This window comes from Ursus arctos, unplaced genomic scaffold (genome assembly GCF_023065955.2).
Source record: "Ursus arctos isolate Adak ecotype North America unplaced genomic scaffold, UrsArc2.0 scaffold_27, whole genome shotgun sequence".
Lineage (NCBI taxonomy): Eukaryota > Metazoa > Chordata > Mammalia > Carnivora > Ursidae > Ursus > Ursus arctos.
Window position 1 is genome coordinate 20,524,269 of NW_026622952.1, and position 12,912 is coordinate 20,537,180.

General features: G+C 48.5%; 1 long non-coding RNA gene across 1 annotated transcript; it reads right to left on the reverse strand.

The window, feature by feature from the left end:
* Window positions 1-6,385: 6,385 nt before the first annotated feature.
* On the reverse strand, window positions 6,386-8,342 carry LOC130541893 (uncharacterized). Its single transcript, XR_008955986.1, has 2 exons — window positions 8,080-8,342; window positions 6,386-7,938 (listed from the first exon to the last, which is right to left on the reverse strand). It is a non-coding gene; the product is annotated as an uncharacterized LOC130541893 (long non-coding RNA).
* Between the last annotated feature and the right edge of the window lie 4,570 nt (window positions 8,343-12,912).

The window sequence follows — 12,912 nt, forward strand, 5'->3', positions numbered from 1 at the left end:
TGGCCATTTTGTTGGACAAAAACTATAGACTCTCCGTGATTTCATATAGTTTTCCTATATTAGTGAGAAGACTTCTGGTTTCTGGTCAGACATGGGAAGAGCTTGCAACTCCTCACTTCTGTCTTTACAGGAGAAAAGCTGGGCAAAGTAAAGATCAACAGCTCTTCTTAGATCCGTCAGAGGATCGAGGTCCTAAGCCAACTGTTGCCCCGAATACTGGAGAAAGGGACAGGTAGGTAGGTAGAGTCACAGTTTGCTTTGAGAGTTAGAAACTCCTGCTAAGACTGGGCCCCCCAACACTTTCATGAATTTGACCTCCAGGAGCTCTGACAGTTCTCCTGTGAAGACTGAAGAAAAATCCCCTGTGTGTCTCGCAGAGTATTTTGAAATATACCCAGAGCATTTTGTTCTCCTTAACAAAGAATGCCCGAAGGGAAACTATTTTACCAAAGCTTCACCTATCAGCCTCACCCACTCCAGCTCCCTCACTGACAGACTGAGACCCAATCACAGGATTATAAACGCCTCCCCCACCCCCACCCCTCGCCGCCACGCCAGCGGGGCTTCAGTATTGTGATTGGGGAGTACCACTAAAGGACTGTGAGCCTCAGACTCTATTTAAGAGTTTTTAGGAAAACCAGAAGACAACAAGGGCCACAAAAGCAAGGACACTTAAGGGAATTTTAGCCTCAGACACCACAGCTAGAGCAAAGAGCAAACACGGCCTAACTCCTGGCCAGATAAACATAAGGCCTTACACGAAGGCCTCTGTACCTCAGCTCTTTTTATCTCACGTAATGGGAGAGGCTCTGGTAGTCAGGAAGCACTCAAGGACTATCTCAGAGGTGACAGTGGGGACACACTGTGCACCATTTCCCCAGCATTTAGATGCCAGTTACCCACAGGCTACGTGCACCATTGCAAAAAAGTCCCAAAGAGACATCACCCAACTTGAAGGATGTCCACCAAGTTCTGGGATCACAGATTAGCAGTATGGGGAGGATTCATCTAGGGCTGGTCCAACCCTCACTTGCAGGTGAGAAAACTAAATTCTAGAAAGGACAAGCACTGCCCTATATCGTATAAATAGTGGGAGAGTTCCATCTAGAGTCGGCTTTCCTCTCTGAAGACATGTATGTGCAACCAGCAAATTGATTAAACAGGCTGGACTCTTGGGATGTTCACTTAAAGCTAAGTTTATTTTTTTGTCTCCTGCTGTTCCTGTATATTTGTTCAGTGGTGGAAGTTTCTTCCTGACCTCTGAATGAAAAAGACATTTACTTTTCATCAGCAAGTTCTCAAGTTTAGTCATTTATAGTGCCCAGGCCTCCGTAATGAACAAAATTTCAAATTTGACTCAGAGTAAAAATCTCACGCTGTCCCATCCTCCCGTGCACACACCCAAGCCCGGGCTGCTGAGGCCTGACCCCTCACAATGGGAAGGGAGGGCTGGGTCCGGTCCCCTTCTCTTTCTGCTGCAGACATTTCTGACCCCATCAGGTTGATGCAGGGAGAGCAAGAAGTGGGAAGTTTTAAGACGGTTATTTGCTCTCTGAGTGCCGAAACAGTTGAAGTCTGACTCTTTTCCCTCCTGGGAGCATTTCTGAGAGCTTTCTGAGGACCCTTCCCAGCCATCGGCAAACGTTTTCTATAAAAGGCCAGGTAGTAAATTTATTAGGCTTCGTGGGTCATACAGTCTGTCTCCGCTATTCAATTCTGCCACAGATAAGACATCAAAGAGAGGGTGTGGCTGCGTCCCAGTAAATATGTCTTTACAAAAGCAGACAGCCAGCCTGTGGGCTATAGTTTGCCAATTCCTGGGCTCTCTCACCTGGGGCAGCTCCCATGGAGGGTTCTCTCGCCCTGGGCAAATGGCATTTATTTTGTGGTTGCTCACTCCCCTCTCAAGCCTGTGGAAAGAGGACAGCACCTCTAGCTTCTCCTCTCCTGAAGGCTGGTGCTTTTCTAGAGGCCCCCTGAACAGGTTCAAAGGCAAGACTTCATTCCTTCTCTTCAGCATGGGCCCACCAGATCAGGTCAATGGGAAATGCTCATGAATTGTTTGTCTACTCAAAAAGCTGAGTTGACCAACCCAACAATCTCCTTCACTCTGCCATCAGAATAGATATCTGGGCACTTCTGGACCTTACATTCTTCAGTCACGAGTCAGATCCAAATCCACTCCATCTAATGCTGGGACACAAGGCTTCTAAGTGGTCCTTCCCAGCCCCCATGCTGCTTGGCGTAAGAGGCACGGGCAGAACTTACAACACACTGGCAGCAATCTCCAAATAAATAATCTCCACAAATCCCTTCAGTCTCCAACCACACAACTCTTTTGGCCCTTGGCATAGGTGAATTGTCTGACATGGTTTAAAATTTCCATGGGATTCTATATCTCACAAGTCACCCAGCACATGGCATCTATCATCTTCCTGGGTCAGACAAACCAAGACAGGAGGTGCCCATTTTCACGCTGTGTGAATGAAGCCCCCATCCCAGTCTGGTGCTCAGCAACCATCCGTTCCTATGTTTCTCTTCCTTCCATCTGAATTCCAGTCCCCCAGCATGTCCCACACTGGGGTCGTCTCTTTCCCTAACACAAATGTTTATTTTTATCGTAACGAGGCTCTAGAAGGTGTGATGAACACACAACAAGTTAATTCATGCGAGTTCACAATCTCCCGCTTTCCCCCCTGCACGGATTCAATGGCGGGGAGGAGTGGGCAGAACAGGAGAGGACAGATGTGAGGGGAGAGAGGAGAAAGACACAGTGAAGAATAGTTGTGAGGCAATTATGTGGAGGGAGGAAAGACATGCTGGGGGTGACAGGGCGGCTGCTGCAGTGAAGACTCTGGGGGAGGAATTTTTGGGTGCTTGGCAGTATGCGTTACACACTCCGTGAAACCACTGAGCCCCCCTTTCAAGAAAACCTGTAAGAAATATCTGTATTACTCTTGGGAGGTTTCTGGAAGAGTCTGCACTTGTTATTGTCAGGGAGGATTGGTGTCAGCAGAAACAGGCTTCAAGGGGGCTGAGCTCTACTCAGGCCGAGTTCTGAGTTGTTTGAGAAATACAAGTATGGACACTAGATTTTAGTGCCCGTGTATGTCTTACCAGTCACCTTTAGGGAGGGTATCCATGTGGCCCAATGGATCCTAGCAGGCCCTGTTACTGTCTCCTGTCCCAGCACAATAACAAACAACACTGTCTTTCACTCTCAAAAGTGTCCTGGTTTGGCTGACACATGGTATGGCCGCTCTTCCGGTAACGGACAGCTTGCAACCCTATTGCGGTGCTTCTCAATGCTCACAGTGCTGAAGATTCAGACATGCTTTCTATTGTGAAAAAATAGGAGTCATCAATTATTTCTACTGACAAGAGCAATTTGTGACTTAAAAAAAAACTGCTCCAAGAGTCGGTCACACATTTGATCCTCACAGTCTGGGGAAATGAGGAGTAATTTAATCAGCCCCTGTTGCAATGGAAGGGACTGTGATTCAGCATAAATTGGCCCGAATGCTGCTGTGGCTCATCAGCCTGGAGACGCTTCAGCCTCAGTAACGCAGGCAACTGATCCTGTCCACACGATCCTAGCTCCCTGCACAAAGACCTCCCTCCCCTTCCTCGCAACCACAATACTTGCGGGACTTTCCCAATAAGCAGCTTGTGTGCCACATACCCCCAGAGACGTCTGCCACGTCCTTCATATCATACTCTGCCTCTCCCTGGTCCGGGGGAGCTGCCTCCCGGGTACTTGAAGGAGCCACATTCTTGCCATAGCTGATTGAGTCACATGTAAGGCTCTTTGTCTATACCAATGTGCCTCCCTCGTTCCCCCACTGTGCACCCCCACCCTGCTGTCCATCCTGGGGGGGGGGGGGTGCAGCAGAGCTGGGCTCCACGGAGAGGCTCAGAGAAAGGCTCTCTGCTGGCCACAGTTGGTCACTGGCTGCTACAGCAGCGAGCTCGTGCAGGGGGGTCCTTCATTTTCTGGCTCTTAATCCTTATTTCTGTTGGAGCTCCAACCAGGCCGAAGGGCTTGGTAGGAAACTCTGTGTAATTTTTATTCTCTTCTCTCCCCTCTCCACCCACTCTTTTTGGTCAAAACAAAGCTCCCAATCACATCACTCCACGCACATGGATACTTGGTGAGGGGCACGCAAACTTGGAAAAGTGTCCGATACCTCACTCCATCCTATCACATCAGAGTTTTTCTAATAATTAGAACTATTTGAAAATAGAATGGCGTGCCTGGTTAGGTCATGATTTGTCCATAATACCAGCAATTTTCAAGGACTACCTGGATCTGGGTGCTTCTCCAGAGTATTATAGGAGTCCCTTCATTGAGTGAGAACTTCAATGTCAAGGCCACCAGGATACCTGCAATTCTGGGTCTGCTATTCTAACATTAAGCTACTGACTATCCACAGACAGACTTCAGAGATGTGACAAATTTTGTTTCAATCACGGTGCATGGATTAGATCATGTGACTTATAAACAGGAAAAAGAGAATGGACAGAAGATGTATTTTCTAGGCAAAGACACCCTTTTGCTTACATGATTATGCTTCTCCCCTCACTCTTAATTTATTTTTTTTTAAAGATTTTATTTATTTATTTGACAGAGATAGAGACAGCCAGCGAGAGAGGGAACACAAGCAGGGGGAGTGGGAGAGGAAGAAACAGGTTCATAGCGGAGGAGCCTGATGTGGGGCTCGATCCCGTAATGCCGGGATCACGCCCTGAGCCGAAGGCAGACGCTTAACCGCTGTGCCACCCAGGCGCCCCCTCACTCTTAATTTAATTAATACTTTGGTTTGAGACGAGCCATTCATTTCAGACCCTTTATACTCTTGACTTACCTACTTAGACCTGAATGTCAAACCCTTTTATGCTATACTTTATAACAGCGCAGAGGCTGTCTGCAGTGGCCTGGTGATGGATGAGCCCAGCCCCTGCCCTGTGGTGTGTGTGGCAAGGTGCCTGGTACGCTCCACTTCCCCTTCAAGGAGATGGGGTTGGGAGGTCCTTTATCACTTCCTACTTTCCCGTCACATACTATTCATCAGGGCAGGATAATTGACAGGATGTATACCGAGTTATGAGTAATAGTCTTTCCCTAGCAGCACCTAATCTTTTATTTGGTTGCCGTTGCCATATCATTAGCATTTCTTACCAGGGCAAGAGGTCTGCCGAGCGGAAGAGCTGGCAACCGTGTGAGGAAGTGAAGGCACAGCAAAGGTTACTACTTGACTTCCATTTGCAGAAAATGCACGACTTCGGAGAATCGAAGACATCCAAGGCAGTCTAAATAGTTTTTGAAGGCTTAGTCACACCCTCACATTTAAAAATATAACCTTACGTAAGCGGGGTGTATGCAGACCATATGTGATATCCAAACCCGTTCGCTCCTCTGCGAATGAAGGAGCTGCGTCCAACCCCGGTGCTCTCCCTCCACCCAGCAGTTTGCTAGGCACTCAAGCGTTATGAACACGGAGATAATGAATTCTAGAAAATGTAACCATCAAACCGCCGTCATTCAAATGTGTTTATGCATATAAATATTTGCATTTACCCCGCAAAGACCATATAGTCAGATATTAAAAAATATATATTTCCTTTTACCTGCAAATAATCTAGGAGAGTGACTCTGCTCTGCTGGGGCACAGGGGCATGAAAACATTGCCAGCCGAGCCAGGTCTGGCCAACTGGTGCTCTTCTGCCTTCCGGAACCTTCCCCGTTCCATTCCCCCATTCCCAACCCCATTTCCAAAGCTCTCCTCCGGTTTGTAACTTCACAGTGAGGCTTTTTGGAATTTTGCAGCTCTTTATGTGGTTCTATAATGTTTTTGGAGAAAAGCTAAAGAAAAAGAGAGGGAGAGGAAAAAGGGAGGGAGGGAGGGAGATTTCATTCCTTGTCTCTTTATTACCATCTTTCGCCTTCCCTGATTCTCTATCCTTGCTGTCTCTTTAAAATTATTAAAACCACCTTAAGTCTAAAAATACAAGAAAAGCACATATTATGATTCACTACTTATGCAAAAATATTTATTTATTAGCCAGCTGATGGGACTGAGGCCTACTACCCTGCACATTTTTTTCTCCTCTGGCCTGCAAGCTTCTATCCCCGTTTGGGTTACAGCACAGGGTAATACCAGCAGCACGAGAAGCAGCCTTGGAAGACCAAAGTCTGAATTCCTGTCGAGCTATGAATTCCCCATTTCATTTCTGCCATGCAGATTGAAGATTTATGCAAATACACACATATGTAGATACACATATTTTTATGTGATGATATTGTCGGTAAAAACTTCATTCCCTTCTTTTGCTTTATTCGGTATAAACTGGCAGAGATTTGTTTTGCCCCAAGTTTTCCACAACTAACAGAGTTGATTTTTTGAGGGCGGAGTAATATAGTTTATTTTTGCTTTCAAATAAACAACCGACATTAGGAAATCGAGGTGTATCGTGTGTATAAGCCTGCGCCCCCGGAGCGGGAGGCAGCCGCTGCTCCTCGCTTACTCTCTGTTGTGTGAAGAGATCATCTAAATCCCTTGAGTGACTGTTCAGCTAAAATTTAGAGTCTCTTAATCTTATATTTGATGCTAAACCAAATAGGCCCTTAGGGAAGAATTAAGAACAAGCCAGACAGCATAAAATTCTTATTTTGTTAAATTTGAAGAGTCTCTGTTGCACGAGCTATGACTGGAGTGAGAACTCTGTTAGTGTATATACTGTCTGCCCTTGAAAATAAAGCGCTCTAGGACCCAGACAGACTAAAGAGATTCAGTACTTTCATCTTACTATTTGCCATTCAGAGTATTGCCCTTGCAGAACCCAGAATGTCACTGAGATTAATAGATAAGGTCATGCCTCCAAGACCACAATGAATCAAAACTGGGGTTGTGCGGGGTGGGGGTGGGGGGTAGGGAGAGGAGAGGTGAGTAGCAAATCTTGACCTAAATGCCATGAGCTTTCTTTTGTACTCGCGAGTCTTGGATTTTGTCCACAGAACACTAACATTATCCAAACAATAGAAAATAGAGAAGATTCGTCAGTAATTAGCAAAGCTTTAAGGAAAAAAAATGAACATGAATTTCTAAGAAACGAATTTTTTCAACACTAACTCTTCTCTGGGTTGATACTGTCATAACTTAAGATATGTTTTCTCGTCTCAGAAAAATTATTTTTTGTGAACACATTTTTCTTTTTAAAACACAGATTCTGCCTAAAGTCTAAGTTGAAATGAAAGTAACCCAAATCCTTCTCCATAAGGCTCGTTGAATTTTTTTGTTTTTTAAGGTCACATGTACAGTAATCACTTGTATTTATTGCTCTTGCCACAAATTTTCCCCAAGGATTCTTTGGGGTTTGTTCCTACATTTATTTGTGAATAAGATTATTTCTCTTTTTTTACAGTTCTTCTGTGTGGATATAGTTTTGCTAGATGCTTCAGTAACTACCAGGCCCCATCATTGCTTCCAGACGCTACAGCAGCTTTTATTCAGCACCAGGGTTCTGGTGGGGACTTGCTGCCTCTTTGGGACACCACGCTGCGCGCATGGGGGCTGAGCCACACTCCTGCTGGGCACTGCCAGGCTGCTGGGTGCTAGTCTCTGCCCTCCTGTGGGCGCCACTGCTTGCCCCGTTCACTTTCCCCCGGTCACCCCAGAACCCACACACGAGGCCCTGAGATACTGAAACCTCAGCTTGGTTGGGGGGGTTCTGAGTTGTAGAACGTTCCTTGGAAAAGTGGGAAAGGATCTTTACCTTCCTTTTAGTGCTATACACCTATAAACTGGTCTAGAAATACACACCCCAGTGTTCTGTGAAACAGTTCTGTATTCACTTACCATTACTTTGCTCGTAATCTGTTCGAAATGAGATTCAGGCCTGAATGAGTCCACGGGGCTGCAGCAGGAGACGATCTGGAAGCTAAACACAGCCATCACTCAATCTCTAGTTTTATAAGGAGATCTGCCTGCTCCTGTTTCTTTTAGGATCGGTTTTCTGTATCTGTAGGTTTTTCTTTCCCAGGACTCATTTTGGTTTTCATGTAAAAAGACTGCTACTTACCCAGGCCATATCTGAGTCCCAAACTTGGACTTCAGGGGGCATGACACTCCAGGTAACGCAACCCTCTCTGGCGAGAACAGGAAGAGCACGAGGCAAGAATTCTCCCAAACCCCTCAAGGAAACTTATTCTTTGTAAACTTCTGTTATAATACACGCAAGCCACTAATTCCTATCCACTGCATACAGCCATTCTTCACTTCTCTTCTCTGTGCCTCAGTCTCCCCATCTGTAAAGTGGGGATAATAAGAGTACTCAACGCAGAGGGCTTCCATGAGGCTTAAATGAGTTAATAGTTTCGTGCTTAGACAAGGGCTTACAGGGTGACTGCTATTTAAGTGTTAGCTATGATTATTTCCCTAGCTTTTTCGGATTCATTGTGTCATATCCTGTATTTCATTAGCTAACACAGTGGTTTTCACAGGTGACCTAAGTTTGTTTGCTTTTCCCTTTCTCTTTTTTTATTTTTGTCTCCCTACTTCCCTTGTGAGGATTTTCCTTTAAAACATCCTTCCTGCTTTTGTTTCACTTGTTTCCTAGGATTCCTGATAGGGTTGCTTTCTCATTCATGTAGCTGCTGATCTCAACTCAGTTTTCCCTTCCCGCCCCAGGCAAAATGAGAAGGCAGGCAGCGCTTGAGAGTCAGAGCAAGGACAAGCACGACTGGTGCCCGGGGAGGCCGGATCTAGGAAGGAGGGACGTATTAATTAATTACCCCAGAGGAGGAGACGGAGGCGGCTGAAAGCAAAGCGTGCCAGGCTTCCCCAAGTTCAGGGACAGGATGAGACTTTCAGACCCGAGGAAGGTCAGCAGGTGGAAGTCCCAGCCCCGCCCCTGCTTACCGTGAGCCCTGTGTGCAGCAAACCCAGGGCCGCTCAGCTGTGGGCTTTCTCCAAAATCAGCGTGCTCCTCCAAGCCAGGGCCTTGGGCCTCGGGCCTCGGTGCATTCTTTCCTTCTTCCCGGAATGAGGGCCACCTGTCTTTGTGGAAACCGTGCTCAATCTTTCAGGTCCCAACTCTTGGCCAAGAGCCCTCCCGCACCACTTCCTTGGTGGCACGTGGTTTGTTCTGCTGTCCTTCCCTCGTGCCACCATCACAAAATTTACTGGGGGTCCTCGTGATGCCACGGGAGCTTTTCCCTGAATGCCAGCGGGAGCCCCCGGCAGGCTGGGACTTGGGGTCCCCAGGCCTGCGAAAAGGTTTGGCACACAGTGCCCACTCAGTCTGGTGGTGGTGTGACGGACTGAATGATGGAAGAGGGAAGATGATAAAAGAGACGAGGTGTAATAGGTGAGATTGTCCTTGTGGAAAGGTTACAGTGAGTGTCGGTAGCAAAACGCCCCGTCAATCTAGGACGGTAGGAGATCTCCATGTTGCAAGAAGTAAATGAGAAGGGTGGGCAGAGAAGAAGTCAGTGCCTTCCCTCCTGGGAGTGAGGCCCTTGGTGGGGCCTCACCCTGAGAACCTCTACCTGGCTGGCGGGGCTGGGGCTCCTCCACCAAACCCCCACGGCTCCCGGGGGTGGCTGAGGTCAGGTTCACAGCTCTCCACCCCTTCCGGCTATGCAACCGGCCCCTCCCAGGAGCAGGAGGGACTCTGAGAACAGAGCCGGGCTCCTGCTTACCAAGCAGCCACGGTGAGCATCCAGGGCCAGCAAAGCCAACTGGCTTCCCCACCTGCCCAACGGTTTCTTTTCCCATCTTGGGCACCGTCCTTCAGGCCCACCCTGCTCATGGCAGTGGCTTTTAGAGCCCCTCAGAACCTGGGGCCACGCTCTGTGCTCCAAGCAGCCTACCTGCCCCGCTCCAGGCTCTGGGCCCCTCAGCCTCACCCCGGCCCAGAGGCCTCAAGCCCAGGCGCCGGTCCCATCTCAGTAAGGCCTGTGGCACCTCTGTGGAAACCACCATGAAACAACAAAAATTGAACCGAGTAACTGAAGATCTTATTCACTCTATTTAAAAAATGATTTATCAATAGGCAGCATCCCATCTAGCAAGTAGAGGGGAGCTCTGAGGAGTTGTATAAAATGGACGGTTTTTCTAGGAAGGAGGTGGAACAAGGAAGTTATAAGCTAAAGAAAATAAAGGACTATTCCAAGTGAGGTCTCCTTTCCTTTGAGGGAAGGGCAGACGGTCCTATTAGGAGGATGACCTCATCTTCCCTTGGGGGAAGGAGGGGGCCCCTGTGACAGATCATCTCATCGGTGCTGATCAGAAATTTCCTAACTGGGGCCCCTGGGTGGCGCAGTCGTTAAGCGTCTGCCTTCGGCTCAGGGCGTGATCCCGGTGTTCTGGGATCGAGCCCCACATCAGGCTCCTCTGCTGGGAGCCTGCTTCTTCCTCTCCCACTCCCCCTGCTTGTGTTCCCTCTCTCTCGCTGGCTGTCTCTCTCTAATAAATAAATAAAATCTTTAAAAAAAAAAAAAAAAAGAAAGAAATTTCCTAACTGATCAGTTAAGACGACATTTCTGGGGGAGGCTGAAATTGCAGATTGGTTAGGTGTTAAGCCCTGGTTTGATGATTTGGCCTCAGTGATGCCATTTTGGGCCTGTGGTTTTCTTTTCAACACTACTTTTATTTTTTTTTTAAGTCATAGGCTGTGTCCCACAATTAGGTCCCTGTAGTCGTCCCCCAGCTGCCGGATCTCATCTGTGAAAGTGCTGAGCTCATCAGTGCCATTTCTGAGTCCCTGAATTGTTGGTTGCAGTCCATCCTGCCGAGAAAATGTGACTGCAGGGAGAAGAGGGAGAGACCTATGGAAAAGGGGGCAAGTGCAGACCTCTCATTCCTCAGCCCCGTGAGTCCATATTTGCTGACTGCCTACCATGGGCCAGGAGTGAGGCACCCCCTGACCCTGACCTCCACTTGACCTCCACTGAGCACACTCTCCCTTGCTCAGGAATTTGCGTCTGGAGACAAGTGGCTTCCCCCTATGGGCTCCCAAGAAGCCCGGAAGACCAATCCCAGCCGAGGCGCCAACGCAGGTTTTGATTGGTTGGAAAAAGCTGGCGCAGACTCCGTGAGTGAAACGTCGGTCCCGCCCAGCGCCCTCGCGCGGAGAGTGACCTGCTTGCTGTTGGGGGGGAGGGGCAGCCCGGCTTTCCTCCTTGCGGCGCTTCTGGGGTGCAGGTTTGCTCACAGCTGGGCACGGCTGCTCTCATGCCCTCTGACTCACACCCGTGACTAGGGAGGGTGTGTCGCCTAGAAGCATTCCATCAGGCTGACCTCAGCCATGGGCCCCGATCTCAGTCCCTTTGCGAGGGCATTCGGCTCGGAGCTTAGTTCATGACCACTGCCACTTCCTGCCTCCCGTCACACCTGCTCATGTGAATTCGGCAAGTGCCACCTTCTGAGACCCGTTTACCCCGAAGGAGACCTGTGCAGAGCAGACCAGGAAGGGGAGCTCACCAGAGCAGTGCTTGGGGGGGTTCTGTTCCATAACTGGGGTCACTTGTGGGACAGTAGGACAGGTTCTTGGTCACAGGCACCTGTGTGGTGATAGAGGGTGCTGAGGAACCCTCCCCTTCAGCCGGTCTGGGGGGAGCACCAGGAAGGCAAAGAGGGGCTTCGAGAGAGGGGTGGATCTGGGGGGGTTCTTCCCTCTCTCCGTGAGCCCGTGTGGAGAATCTCAGTATAGGTATGAAAACAGAGCCCTCTGAGGGGCAATGGAAAAGGCTAGATTGGTTCAAAGGACGTAAAAGGTCTACTGACTCAGATGAAATGTTGAAAGAAAGCTGAAAACGTAGGCCTCGCTTGGCTCCTGAGTCACTGCGTAACCAGATGATGCGGTGACTTTGATGTCCTCCTGGTTCCTTCTTTATTTAAATGGAGCTGGTGTCATCTCCTGCCATCACCCAAAAGGAGACAGAAAGAACATAAGCACTTAGACGGTGGTGGCATTAGAGTCAAAACCCACCAGAGTTCGGTTACGCCAAAGTGGGACTTGGGCTGACCTGATATACGACCAGGGAAGAAGAGGTGTGGTGGAAAAATTCCTTGGCGGGTTTCAGCTGCTGGGTTAGGATTTCAGATCTGCAGCTCTGCCCGGGAAGGTGGGCAGATCAGAAAAAAATGCACTGCGTCCCCTGAGGGCTGTCCCCCTCGACAGGGCAGACGGGTCAGCTGGCAAATTCCGACGGGTCGGGGAACACTCAGGGCGGTATTTGAACAGGTAGAAAGTTCTCCCCACTAATGGAAAGTGGAAATCAAGGGAAAGCCAAAGAGGGTGAGAAAGAAAGATAATGTGAGAAGAGGAAAGAAGAAAAAAAACCCAATGTCCGGTGTAGGGGGACTCATTGTCAGGAGAAAGCTAATGTTAACATTTGAGGCAGTCCCTCCTACAGTAAGCCTTTCAGCCACCTGGAGAGGAGGGGTGGTGAGAGAGAACAGGATCGAGACTCTTCTTTAGGGCCTTAATTGCTAATAGTGGCTGTAGAGGATTTTAATCATTCCGATATTTAAATAACTTTAGCCATAAGTTAAAAGAATGGTTGCATCGAGCCCGTATGCCCATTGTGGACAAGGCCCTCAGAACACCTACCCCAGGACCACTGACCACATGGAGGACTTGAGCCACACCAAAGGGAAAGATTCTAATTCTAATTCTAATCAGTGTGCCTCTGATTAGGGTCCCCCTGGGGGCCAGAAAGGCCTCCTCCATGCATACAGCCCTCAGCTGAGTCTGCTGGTGTTTAAAAAGAACCGTCACGTCTACTCCCTTTTTAGGCTGCAATGAGCCATTTGTCTAAGGAGACAAACCTCAAAATACTGTCAGACTGGCCCTTTGAAGAAGCATAGCGGGTTAAAACTTGACAGGAAAGATAAATCCCTGAATTCT